Source organism: Alosa alosa, chromosome 5, assembly GCF_017589495.1.
Source record: "Alosa alosa isolate M-15738 ecotype Scorff River chromosome 5, AALO_Geno_1.1, whole genome shotgun sequence".
In the NCBI taxonomy this organism is placed as follows: Eukaryota; Metazoa; Chordata; class Actinopteri; order Clupeiformes; family Clupeidae; genus Alosa; species Alosa alosa.
In genome coordinates, this window is record NC_063193.1 from 36,448,993 (window position 1) to 36,462,358 (window position 13,366).

Below are 13,366 nucleotides of genomic sequence, written 5' to 3' on the forward strand. Positions count from 1 at the left end.
TGAGTTATGTAAGATTAATATAAAAGGAAACTTATAGCAACATAGAATAAATAAAGAAATTGATCTTAAGTAAGCTTAACTTAAACTTAAACAATAGTCTATATAAAACTATTTAACAAAACTATATACTGTATGCACTTTTTTCTATGTGAAGTTTTCTTCTAAAATGTGGCAGAACTGTAAATATTGGTATGCTATGGGCACATTTATCTATTTCTCCCAGGAGGAATTGTAGTTTTGTTCATTGGTGGCAGTCATAAAGTGCCGACAAGGATTTCAATTTATTGGGTAGAATATAGCCTTAAGTGTTGATAATTGGGACATTCTGTGAGGAAGTGGCATTCGTCCCTCTACTACTCCAGTATTACAGAATTTATATATTGATCTTCACGAGCTATCCAGGTTTGGCGGTGTCTACCCTTTCTCTTGCAAGGGAATGATCACTCAGTCGATACTTTGACAGGAGTTTTCTATGACGATGGTTTAATTTCATTTAAATATGGTGCCAATTTGTAATCAAATTGAATAGTTCTGTAGCAGTGTAGCTTATTTACTTGTTCGATTTTGCATTTCCATGTGTTAATGTAGTTTTGTTTTGCTGTGTTCTCTACTTCTTTGCTATTGAAGCAATACTTGAGCTGCAGTTTTTCAGGTCGAGTTTTGTATTATGAAGTTTAAGGGGTCTCTGGGTGTTCACCCTCAGCTGGGGCAGCAGTGTGGTATGATGCCAGAATTTGGTTGCTCTTTTGTATGTCTACAAGGAGGGAAATCTTCCAAGCTCAGCTCTGCAGCCTAGATTAGGTGCACATCTGTTTAAACCTAGAATATTTTACAGAATTCCAAATGTAATAATTCGGTTTGGCTTTTGTCCCATGTTTGAAATTGTCTTATATTTTATGCCCCAAATTTCATCTCCCATATAGTAATATTGGCTTTACTAAGGAATCAAAGATCTTTTTCCATAATTTGATGGGAGGATTATATTGAAATAGAGATTTTTCTTAACATGTAGTATTTTTTTAGCGTGCTTTTTTCTCGATAGGTCTTTGATTATGCTACAAATTGCCCTGATGAAGAAATGGTCAGTCCTAAGTAGTTGTATTTTCTTTTACTTGTTCTAGTTGTTTTCCTCGCCAATGGTAAAATTATATTTATTTATGTTCGAAATTTTTCTCTGGAAAGTCATTATTTTTGTTTTTCCATATTGATTGGAAGGCCCAAGCTATGCTGTATTTGTTCAAAAGAGAAAGGCTCTCTTTGTAGTCCCTGTGCCGTTGATTTATAGCAGGAGAAGATAATCCTGAAAAAGCAGGCATTTTATTTCTTTCCCAAAAGATTGAGACCATGCGAGGGTTAATTTTATTAGCTAATTCATTGATATAAATGTTAAATAATGTGGGACTCAGGCAACAGCCCTGCCTCACTCCTTTGTTTGAGGAAAGTAATCAGTTTGTTTGTTATTTATTTTTACACAACATTTGATGTTTTTATACATGTCTTTAATGATGTTATATGTTTTTACCACCAATTTCACAATCAAGTAGTTTCAGCAAGAGACCTTCATGCCAACGGAGTCGAGAGCTTTGCTGAAATCCACAAAGCATCCATATATTTTTCCGTTTTGACCTTTGTAACGTTTTCTTGTATCAGTGTCTGTAAAGTATAAATATGATCTGTTGTTCTATTTTTCTGTATGAAACCAATTTGAGAGGGGCTTAATATATTGTTTTTGGATTAAGTTTGGAAATTCGGTTATTGATTTATACTACAGAATAATTTACCTAAATTACTGCCTTGTGATATGCCTCGCAATTGTTTGGGTTAAATTTGTCACCATTTTGTATATGGGGGTGATCTGACTAATTTTCCATTGGTCAGAAAGGGCTCGAGGATAATATTAAATTAAATAGTTTCAGGATTACTTGTTTAATTTTTAGGGTGCTATGTTTCAACATTTCATTATAAATTCCATCAGTGCCTGATTTTTCTATTTTTTCAGTTTTTTTATTTTAGTGTTCAATTCAGATAATGTTATAGCTGAGTCTAATTTCATTTAATTTATCTTTTTGTGTTTTTCAAGTGTTTTAAATGGGTTTATTAGGTTTTTTTGTGCCAGGTTTAGTTAATCTCTTTGTATAAATTTTCAAAATGGTCAACCCATGTTTTTCCATTTGCTATTGGGATACAATTTTTCTTTTTGGGGTTGTTAAGGATTTTCCCACAGGTCTAACGCATCATCAATTTCTACTAACTGTTTATGTATGTGATTGGCCTTTTTTGCTTTTAGAAGTGATTTGTATTTGTGTAGGGTGTTAGATATTTTATTTGAAGTTCCTGATTTGCTGGTTCTCTGTGTTTTTGGTTTGAATAAGATCTTAATTTTTTCTTAATAATAGGCAGTCTTTGTCAAACCATTTTTTTTTTTTTTCTTGCTATTAACTATTCCTTGTCTTTTTAAAGATTTTTGGCTATTGTGAGAAAATATTGTCAAATACGTTTTGGTGGCTACATTGATGTTATCTTTTAGACTTTTTAAATTTGGTGAACAGGAAGGAGTAGATCATGTTTTCTGGACTCCTCGATGCAATTTGACTGGGATGTGTATTGCTCTAGTCTGTCATCGCCCATTTTGTATTGAACTGGAAGTGGGGTGTAGTACTCATAGGTTTTGATGTTCTATACTGGAATTTTTTCTTTAAGCTAATTATAATGTGGCAGTGATCTGACAGAGGCAACTGTGGCATTACTGTGAAATAATTTATTTGGTTGTGATCTAAATCTGTTATAGCATAATCCACCACACTGCTGCCCAGGGGTGAGCAAGTGAATTTTACCCAGAGAGTCCCCTTTGTTCTGCCATTAACAATAAACAGACCAAGAGATTTGCAAAGTTGTAAAACCTCCTTGCCATGTTTATTGATGATGTTATCAAAATTGTTCCTGTGACTACTTATATTGATGTTTTGTTCTAGTGAAGAAACATGTTTAAATCCAGATATGTCAATGTAATCTAAATCGGTTCCTACTCTTGCATTAAGATCGCCCATAATTAGAATCTTCCCAAATGACTGAGTTCAATGATGTCAGATTTTAACGCTTCAAATATGTTTTCACTGTAATATGGAGATTCAAGAGGAGGAATGTATATGGCACATAAATAAGTGTCCTGTGTTGAGTTTGTGAGTTCTTTTGATAGTTTCAACCATATGTGTGATGATCCTTTTCTTACTACATATATGTATTTATTAATGGCTTCTTTAAACCAAACAACAATTCCCCCTGAGTTCCTGTCACATTTTATATTGGGATGTTTAATAGAAGGGACATTTATATCTCTGTAGGAAGGTAATGAATAATTTCCCTGTCCATTTTACTCCACGTTTCCAGTGCTATGAATATATCTGAATTATTTACAGCATTTACAAAATCGCTATTCTGATTTTTCTCCTAAAGAAGAAGAGTGCATTCCTTGAACATTATAACAAATGATTTTAAGAAATGTCATTATAAAGGTGTTGCCAGAAATAAGAATGTTTGTTTACTCAAGTGCAATAATGATCAATTGGAAAAAGTGGTATTATCCATGATTGATAAAATTGTTATTTTTACCAGATAAATGACTAAACCTACAGAGAGATAAATATCCTATAGGTAGGTAAATTATATCTACTTAAGACAAATAGACTTGTGAACACTCAACACAGAGACACAGACAAATACATACATGTTTAAGTTCACACAAGACAGACGCAGAGACATATTCTAACATACATACACACTAATTTTGCACACACATGCACAGAAACACAGATACACACACACACACACACACACACACACAAACAGGTATGTAATGTTGATTATGAATGTTATGGCTAAGACAGGACATATAGTATACAATTAGATAGAACAGACAAGTAGACATTTTTAAGTTTTATACACATATTTACACAATTTGTATATTCCATAATTCTCCCATCCCTCCCCCACACACATTCTGCAAACTCCATGCATATATTCATTCCAATCTGTGCAGATAGGTAATGATTATGTCTATAGGCAAATATATAATACTGTATGTCTGAGCGTAGTCTACATACACTTAAACCCACATATATATAATACTTCATACTCCCTCCACATATATAATAATTTCATACCTCCCATATATATAATACTCCCATACCCTCCACATATATAATACCTCATACCTCCACATATATAATACTTACACCTCATACCCCATATATATAATAATTACACTCTCCCCATATATAATAATTTCCCATACCCCTCATACCCTCCCCCATATATATAATACTTACACTCCACATATATAATACTCTCATACCCCTCCCCATATAATACTCTCATACCCCATATATATAATACTCTCATACTCCCTCATATACCCCACATATATATAATACTCATACCCTCCCCCATATAATAATACTTACACCCTCCCCCATATATAATACTTCATACCCCCATACTCCACATATAATAATTTCATACCCACATATATAATACCTCATACCCTCCCCATATATACTCTCATACCCCCATAACTCTCCCATATATATACACTTATACTTCCACATATATAATACCTCATACCCACACATATAATACTCACACCTCCACATATATATAATACTTCATACCCTCCCCCATATATAATACTTTCATACCTCTATACCCCTCCACACAGAGTTAATACTTCATACCCCTCCCCATATATAATACTCATACCTCCACATATATATACATTCCCATACTCCCTCCCCATATATAATAATTACACTCTACACCTCCACATATATAATAATTTCATACCTCCACATATATAACACTACACCCCATGTACCTCCACACATATAATAATTACCCTCCACATATACACTCTCATACCCCTCCCATATATAATACCTTCTATACCCCCACACCTCCCACATAATACTTCATACCCCTCCCATATATAATACTCTATACCCTCCCCATATATAATAATTTCATACCCCTATACCCCTCCACATATATAATACTCTATACCCCTCCCCATATATATAATAATTTCCTCATACCCCATATACCCTCCCCCATATATAATACCTATACCCTCCCCATATATAACACTCTCATACCCCTCCACATATATAATACTCCTCATACCTCCCCACATATATAATAATAATTTACACAGAGAGACACTTATACCCTCCACCATATAATAATACTTCATATACCTCATCCCACATATATAATACTCTCATACCCTCCCCTTATATATAATACTTATACCCCCCTAATTCCCCTCCACACATATATAATAATATACCTCCCCCATATATATAATATATAATAATCCCCATACCCCTCCACATATATATATATAACTTCCACATATATATACCCCTATACCTCCCTATATAATACACTTCATACCCCTCATACCCTCCACATATATATAATAATTTCCCATATACCCCTCATACTTCCTTCCACATATATAATAATTTCATACCCTCCCCCATATATAATACCTCATACCCCCATACCCCTCCACATATAATAATTTCATACCCCTCCCATATATATAATACTCTATACCCCCTCCACATATATAATAATTTCCCCTCCACCCATATAATAATTTCATACCCTCCACATATATATAATACTTTCATACCCTCCCCATATATAATACTCATACCCCTATATACCCTCCACATATATAATAATTTCATACCTCCCCTATATATATAATACTTTCATACCCTCCCCCATATATAATACTCTATACCCCCTATACCCACATATATAATAATTTCATACCCTCCCCATATATAATAATTTCATACCCCCCCATATATAATCCTCCCATATATAACATATATATACCCTACCCCCCATATATAATAATTTCATACCCCCTCCACATATATATAATACTCTCATACCCCCTCCCCATATATAATACTCATAATTCCTTATACCTCCCACATATATATAATAATTTCTATACCCTCCACATATATATAATACTAGTGCCCCTCATACCCTCCACATATATAATACTCCTATACCCCTCCACATATATAATAATTTTCTATACCCCTCCCATATATAATACTCTCTATACCCCCTCTATACCCTCCACATATATATAATACTTCCCATACCCTCCCCATATATAATACTCTCATACCCTCCCCCATATACACTTCATACCCCTCTATACCCTCCACATATATAATAATTTCTATACCCTCCCATATATAATACTCTATACCCCTCATACCCTCCCATATATATCACTTTCATACTCTATATATAATACTTCATACCCTCCACATATATAATACTCTCATACCCCTCATACCACCGTCCCCATATAAATACTCTCATACCCTCCACATATATAATACTCATACCCTCCACATATATATAATACTTTCATACCCTCCACATATATAATAAAAAAAGAAAGAAAGGAAAACAAAACAAAACTGCAGGTTATTAAAAAAAAAGAGTAACCCTAGAAATGAAAAAAAGAAAAAGTAATTGTGCACACACACACACACACACACACACACACATACATACACACATACACACACACACACACACAAACACACACACACACACACACACTTTACACATACACAAAGTCCCATGTCTTTTCACATTTACAAAAATGTTTTATTTTCACCAATGCAAAGAGACTATCATATATAAGTTGAAGCATTGTTGTTATTGAGTGAGATCTCTACAAGCACCTTTGTTAGAGATTTGGGCTGCTGCATAGGTAGGCCTATGCCCTCAACTGTTTTTGGCTGTCTTTGATGATGTTTGGCCTGCTGCTTCAGAGCATGGTATTCTCACCTATTTAATGCTGTGTCTTTAGTTTTTAACAAATATTTTCATGCCCTCCTTATGTATGTGGACATTGTCATAAAAATGTCTAATGGTAATGTCTGTATGGTGTGCAACCTTTTACGCTATATATCAGCACAGAAGGACACAACTTTGTTGTTGATTCTTTTCAGTGACACTTACAGGAATATCCCATGGAAGTATAGATGAGATGATTACCTTTTGCATCTGATGTTTTGTGTGGTAATTTGATGGTGCTGATTAAGGCTTCTGCCACATCAGTTCTCCTGTCTTTAAGGTCATTAGTCCCTGTATGGATAATTATGTGAGATGGATTATTGAGTAAGCCTTTTGTATTATGTCCTTAGCTGTGTGTGTCGTTGGACACCAAAACTTCTTTGACTTGTCTTCTAGGGAAAAGTCGCCTCAGGGTTCAGATGATTCCCATTAGAGTCGCACACAGGATGATGATGTCATCCTTTTTCTTGCTTTGAGACTTTGTCCCTTTGTTGTCCCTGACTGATGTTTGCTGAAGAGGAGGGTGGTCTACTTTGGCAGATGCGTTGCTGGGTTTGGGAGGTTGGTCATGAGGTGAAGCTGGAGCTACAGGCACATTGACAGAGATTGTGGCACTTTCAGACAAGATGGGATTTTTGACTGATGGCTCACTGTTCCTGGGCTTTCCAGGGTATGATCCCTTGATTCTCTGTGCCGTGCCATCCTCAACAGTTTTTCCTTCAGAGACCTCACCTCCTGTCAGAACTCTTGGTTGGCCTCCTCCAGCTGCTTGTACTGCCGAAGCAAAGTTGTTGCACCATGTTCCTGTCAGGGTGGATGATTTGGTCTTGAAGTTGTTGTGTTGAGAGCTGTTTCCCTCTTTGAACATGATGTAGTCCTGTTCAAGTTGAACTATCACATCTCTCATTTTGTGGTGTCAGAGGAGGGTGTCTTGGGGTCTGTATTACTGGGAGGACATGTAATGGGGTTATGTACATGTTGGCTATTTGAGTTAGTCTCAGCTCCTGATGTAATAGTAATAGTCTCCACCACCTGGTCTTTTTTGATATTCAGAGCTTTTTCTTTGAGTTCTTTTAAATTTGCTCTGAAATTGAACGAGACTTGTTTCAGTTCCTTGTACCATTACAGTCCCATTATGATAAACTGTCACCTTAAAGTCCTTTTGCCCCCTCTAGTGTAATCTGTCTTCCTTTCTGATGCCTCCCTTTTCTCACACATTTCCAGACAGTGCAGAGGGTGGTATGCCATACTGTGGGTGATTTGTGAAGAACAGGAGGTTACACAGGACCTTGTTGTCATCAAGTCTCATGTAATCGGAGATCAGTGCTTCTGGATGTTCTCTCATGATGTTTTTCTTTAATTTTTCTTTTCTTTGGCTGTTTTTACAGTGTTGGGATAAGATATTTCCAACTCATCTTCATTTTTGAAAATGCCTCAGCCTTAGCCATGTTTTCTTCTAATCCAGCATCCATTATGATGTCATTAAGTGGCGGTTTGGCTAACTCTTCCAACAATTAGCAATTAGCAACAATTATCTTCTTGTAGGTTTGATTTCTTGATGATTTTTTGGCTTTTGAAAATTGACTCAGAGGTCTTACCTTGACAGTTTGTTGCCTCTGTTGTTTCTATTCAACTTCCCAATAAAACTATTACACTTTGAGTAAGTATAACAAACTTTTTCTGGCAAAAAAAATAGTAGTTTCAGGAGCTCATTTTTCTTGCTGCCATTTGTCAAGCAGAGTTCTAGAATTCACCAATACACTCTCTCTCCCTCCCTCCCTCCCTCCTCTCTGTCTCTCTCCCCTCTCTCCCTCCCTCCCTCTCTTTCTCCCTCCCTCTCTCCCTCCCTCTCTCTCTCCCTCCCTCCCTCTCTCTCTCCCTCTCTCTCTCTCTCTCTCTCAGGTCTTTAAGGGTTTCCTGTGTTTCCCAGCTCAATCATTTCAACACAGCTGATTATATCATTACACACGCACGCACACACACGCACGCACACACACTCACACACACACACTGAGAGCTGTTATGAGTAGGCAACCCATCAGGTCCTCCCCTCTGTTAAGACACAAAAGGCTTTTGAGTTGAACATACAGTCTTCTGTAAACGTCACTCAGTTTATGTGTCTGCTTCTCACACACACACACACAGACACACACATATACATATACATGTATATACAGACAGACAGACAGACAGAGCTTCACGGGTCTGTCTCTTGTTTTTACGCAGCTGACAAAGTGTTTTCAGTGATATTACCCCAAAGTCAAAGCCCGGCATGTGTTCTCCTCCCCCAATATACACTAATCACACACACACACACACGCAGAGAAACAGGTTTGATTTGAAGGAAAGATTTGGAGCGTGGCACATGAATACCCTCTGTTCTCTACACACACACACACGTGCACATACAGTACACACACACACACACACACACACTCAAATAAATAAATAAATGAAAGTAATGAAATGCTGTCTATCTCCAGAGCCTGCAGCACCACTACTGACCCTGGGAAAATATTTTCATGAATCCCTGTGTGTGTGTGTGTGAGTGTGAGTGTGAGTGTGAGTGTGTGCGTGTGTGTGTCATCCTCTCCTTGCCTCTTTATTTTCTCACTCCTCCATCATTAGGATGTTTTCACTGCTAATAATAATAATACATTTGATTTATATTTCATCAGACGATCTCAAAGTGCTACACGTTAAAAACACACACAAAGGTGAGCAGTTTAAGGAAAAAGAAGAAAAGGTTTTTAAAAAACATCTAAAGGGGACCAAAAGCTTTGCTAAAAAGAAATGTCTTAAGACCTTTTTTAAAGCAGTCGGTGGATTGTGGTGCCCTCAAGGTGTCAGGGAGGGCATTCCACAGACGTGGGGCAGCAGCACAGAAAGCCCTATCCCCCATGGTCCTAAAGCCCTATCTCCCATGGTCCTAAAGCCCTATGTCCCATGGTCTTAAAGCCCTATGTCCCATGGTCTTAAAGCCCTATCCCCCATGGTCCTAAAGCCCTATGTCCCATGGTCTTAAAGCCCTATGTCCCATGGTCCTGAGTCTGGTTTTGGGTATGTGGAGGTGTGTGTGTGTGTGTGTGAATGCCCTATCCCCCATGGTCCTAAAGCCCTATGTCCCATGGTCTTAAAGAGCCCTATCCCCCATGGTCCTAAAGCCCTATGTCCCATGGTCTTAAAGCCCTATGTCCCATGGTCCTGAGTCTGGTTTTGGGTATGTGGAGGTGTGTGTGTGTGTGTGTGTGTGTGTGTGTGTGTGAATGCCCTATCCCCCATGGTCTTAAAGCCCTATGTCCCATGGTCCTGAGTCTGGTTTTGGGTATGTGGAGGTTTGTGTGTGTGTGTGTGTGTGAATGCCCTATCCCCCATGGTCTTAAAGCCCTATGTCCCATGGTCCTGAGTCTGTGAAGGAGGTTTGAGTAAGTTCTCTACTGTGTGTGTGTGTGTGTGTGTGTGTGTGTATTACATTACATTTGGCTGACACATTTTTAGCCAAAGCAACTAACAAAATGGTAAACAGTTTAAGTTTTAGAGCAATTCTCAACAATTTTAGGACAATTTAAAAAAAACATTATAGTACAGTAAGCTTTGTATGCTTAAAGATGAACTGAACTGGACTTTAAAGTAAAGGTGATATAACAGATGTATTTTATTTATTATCATTGGTACAATGATTAAAATGGCTGAATTTATTAAAAGGGATAAAATTGTACGTTGAAAGTGTTGTTGTTGTTACATGGGCGCGCCATGTTGGATTTCAAATAATCGGCTACGCCACTGGCATGGTAAGCTACTCCGCATTAGCACTAGCACTAGCAGCCATAGCAGATAATGAGTCTGAGGCTAGCTGACATGGCTGAGGAAACTAACATTAGGCCTAGCTGAGTTACATATTGGCCATAGGCTGTTTATCATAGGCTAGCCTACATCACAAAATCTCATACAAAATGAAACCAAACTAGTGAAACAAAGGCGAACACTTTAACAGGGGAAATTAATTGGGCATGAATCATACTGAATGCTATTTTGTCAATGAGCAGAAACACACACGACATTCAAACTATTGATAAGATGTGCACTATGGAAACTGGTCTGTAACTTTGGACGAATAAATGCCATTGACTTGCCATATCCTGACTTAAAAACCCTTTCTCTTGCTTACTTTATCGCAAACTTCGGTGGGGCAGCTTGTAGTCTTTTTTCAATTCATAGAAGGGCGAGCTCACAGTCTATGTGCCATGGAGCCTAAGTTTCAACTTCGGCTTCGTTCACCCAATGCAGTCACTGGTCGCAATTACAGTAAAGTCCGGGAAGGTTCATTCAATCTTTTAAAGTTTTAAGTGCAGTAGCCTATCCGTCCCCTTTGGAATAATATCTCGAAGTAGCCTCAGATGAGGTCCAGTGTTAGATAGGCTACCATACGATCCAACCTAGGAAAGGGCTAGCAGCTAAACACCTTGGAAACACTCTTATGTCAAACTCCACAAGCTAGCACTCCGACCATAGAGAGTATGACTCCGACGATATCACAGATCGATAATAATGTGTTTACTAGCTGGTAACCACAGCGGGTCTGTAAACAGAATCCAATGTCCCTTTCTACTCACCCTGAAGCCAGTTGTTCACCATCTCAGGGCAGATTGTTGATGCGAGGGAGTTTAACTCGCAGAGCTGCCAAGAGACTCGTGCAATATCAACATCCACAAGGTAAAAATCTAACTCCACTAACGTTAGCCTAAAATAAACGGCAAAACTCGTGTATCCTCTGTGTATCTGGGGTCAACTTGGGGTAACAAAGTTTTTAACAGTTTCAAGGGAGGGAGAGAGAGAGCCCGTGTGAGTTGCTGTTACGAGTGCCAGTAGTCCATACTGCGTTAGCCTACATTGCGTGTTATATAGCTTATTTGTATATGCACCGTAGCCTTCGCATAGGCCTAATGTAGTGGTGGTGAGTGAGTATGCAGTTGTGTGGAGGATGTACAGTAGGCAATGTGTGTGTGTGAGGGATGGAGGGAGACAGAGAGACAGCGTCGTGTTGCTGTCTCAAAGCCCCCTAGATCCAGTTTTCTACATGACCTGTAGGCTAGGCCTACAGTAGCCTATGTTGTGCCGCTATTGCACAAAATGTATACCCCCCCCCCGAAATAAACACATACATATATAAACATATTTTCCCTGTCACTTTGGCTTCCTCGAACATTTTCCCTACGTTTCGCCACTGCTTTGCAACAGATAGATTCCAGTGTCCATGCTCCAGCAGCGCCCACACAGTCATTTTCACCCAAATAATCCTACTGAAGATTGAGTTGGTGCCTGAAACCGATCGTCCCCCATCTAGTGGTAGTCAAGACACTACAGGCCTGTCCCTCACAGGCTCAAATTTGTAACCCATGCCATTAAAATTACTAATTTTCGTGTATACATAATATGCTGCAGCTGTTGCCTATAGAACTTCTCAGGTCCTACCATGCCAGTGACGTCATTGAAACTGGCAGCGTTCTAATACTAACAAATGCAATTTTGGTGTTGCTTAAAAAAGGCTACGTATTGATTTTTTTAAATTATTTTTTTTAGTATAATTTATTTTTAATTGTCATAATCAACACATTATCAATGTTGATTATTTCAGTTCAGTTCATCTTTAAAGCCTGAGGCTGCAGGTGGCCTGAACACCTGCCACAGGATTCTAATTGCTTAATGGCCGTATTATGATGTCATAATCGGCAATGTTAAGTCTATGGGGATTTTAAAAAGTTTTCTTTAATAGTTTAAAAAGTATAAAAGTTTCAAAGTTGAAAAGACATACCAACCCGATCTGTTTGAAGACCTACGTTACAAAGTTTGAATGAAATTTCTAAGTTAAACTGTTCAAAAGAAATTGCGTACGGAAAAAGTGGTAGGCGGAATAATAATAACTAGAAATGCAATTCCAAGGAATTACCAGTGCATGAAAATGCTTAAGTTGTGATGTAAAATATCATGTATAGTTAAAACAGATAATACAGAGATGGTTACTACGGTGATGCTAGGATAGACATGGTGGTTGCATAGCTTAATAAAAGTTGATAGTTTAAAATAGACTGTTTAAAAGCTGAATGTAGATAGTTTAAAAGTTGTTGATAGACAGTAGATAGTTTAAAAGTTGTTGATAGACAGCTAGTTTAATAGATAGTTTAATGATAGTTTAAAAGTAGACCGTTTAAAAGTTGAAGGTAAATAGTTTAAAAGTTGTTGACAGACTGGAAGTTTAATGAATGTTGATATTCAAATAGTTTAATGGCTGTGTATAGGTAGATATTTGACGATAACTGAAAGTTGGAATGGCTCTAATGTTTGCTAGCAGTTATGCTAAGATTTTTAACTATGCTAACCATGCTACTTAGCTAATGTTTTATAGCAGTGCTAGCAATGCTAACATGCTAACCATGTTACTTAGCTAACGTTTTCTAGCAGTTTTGATAAA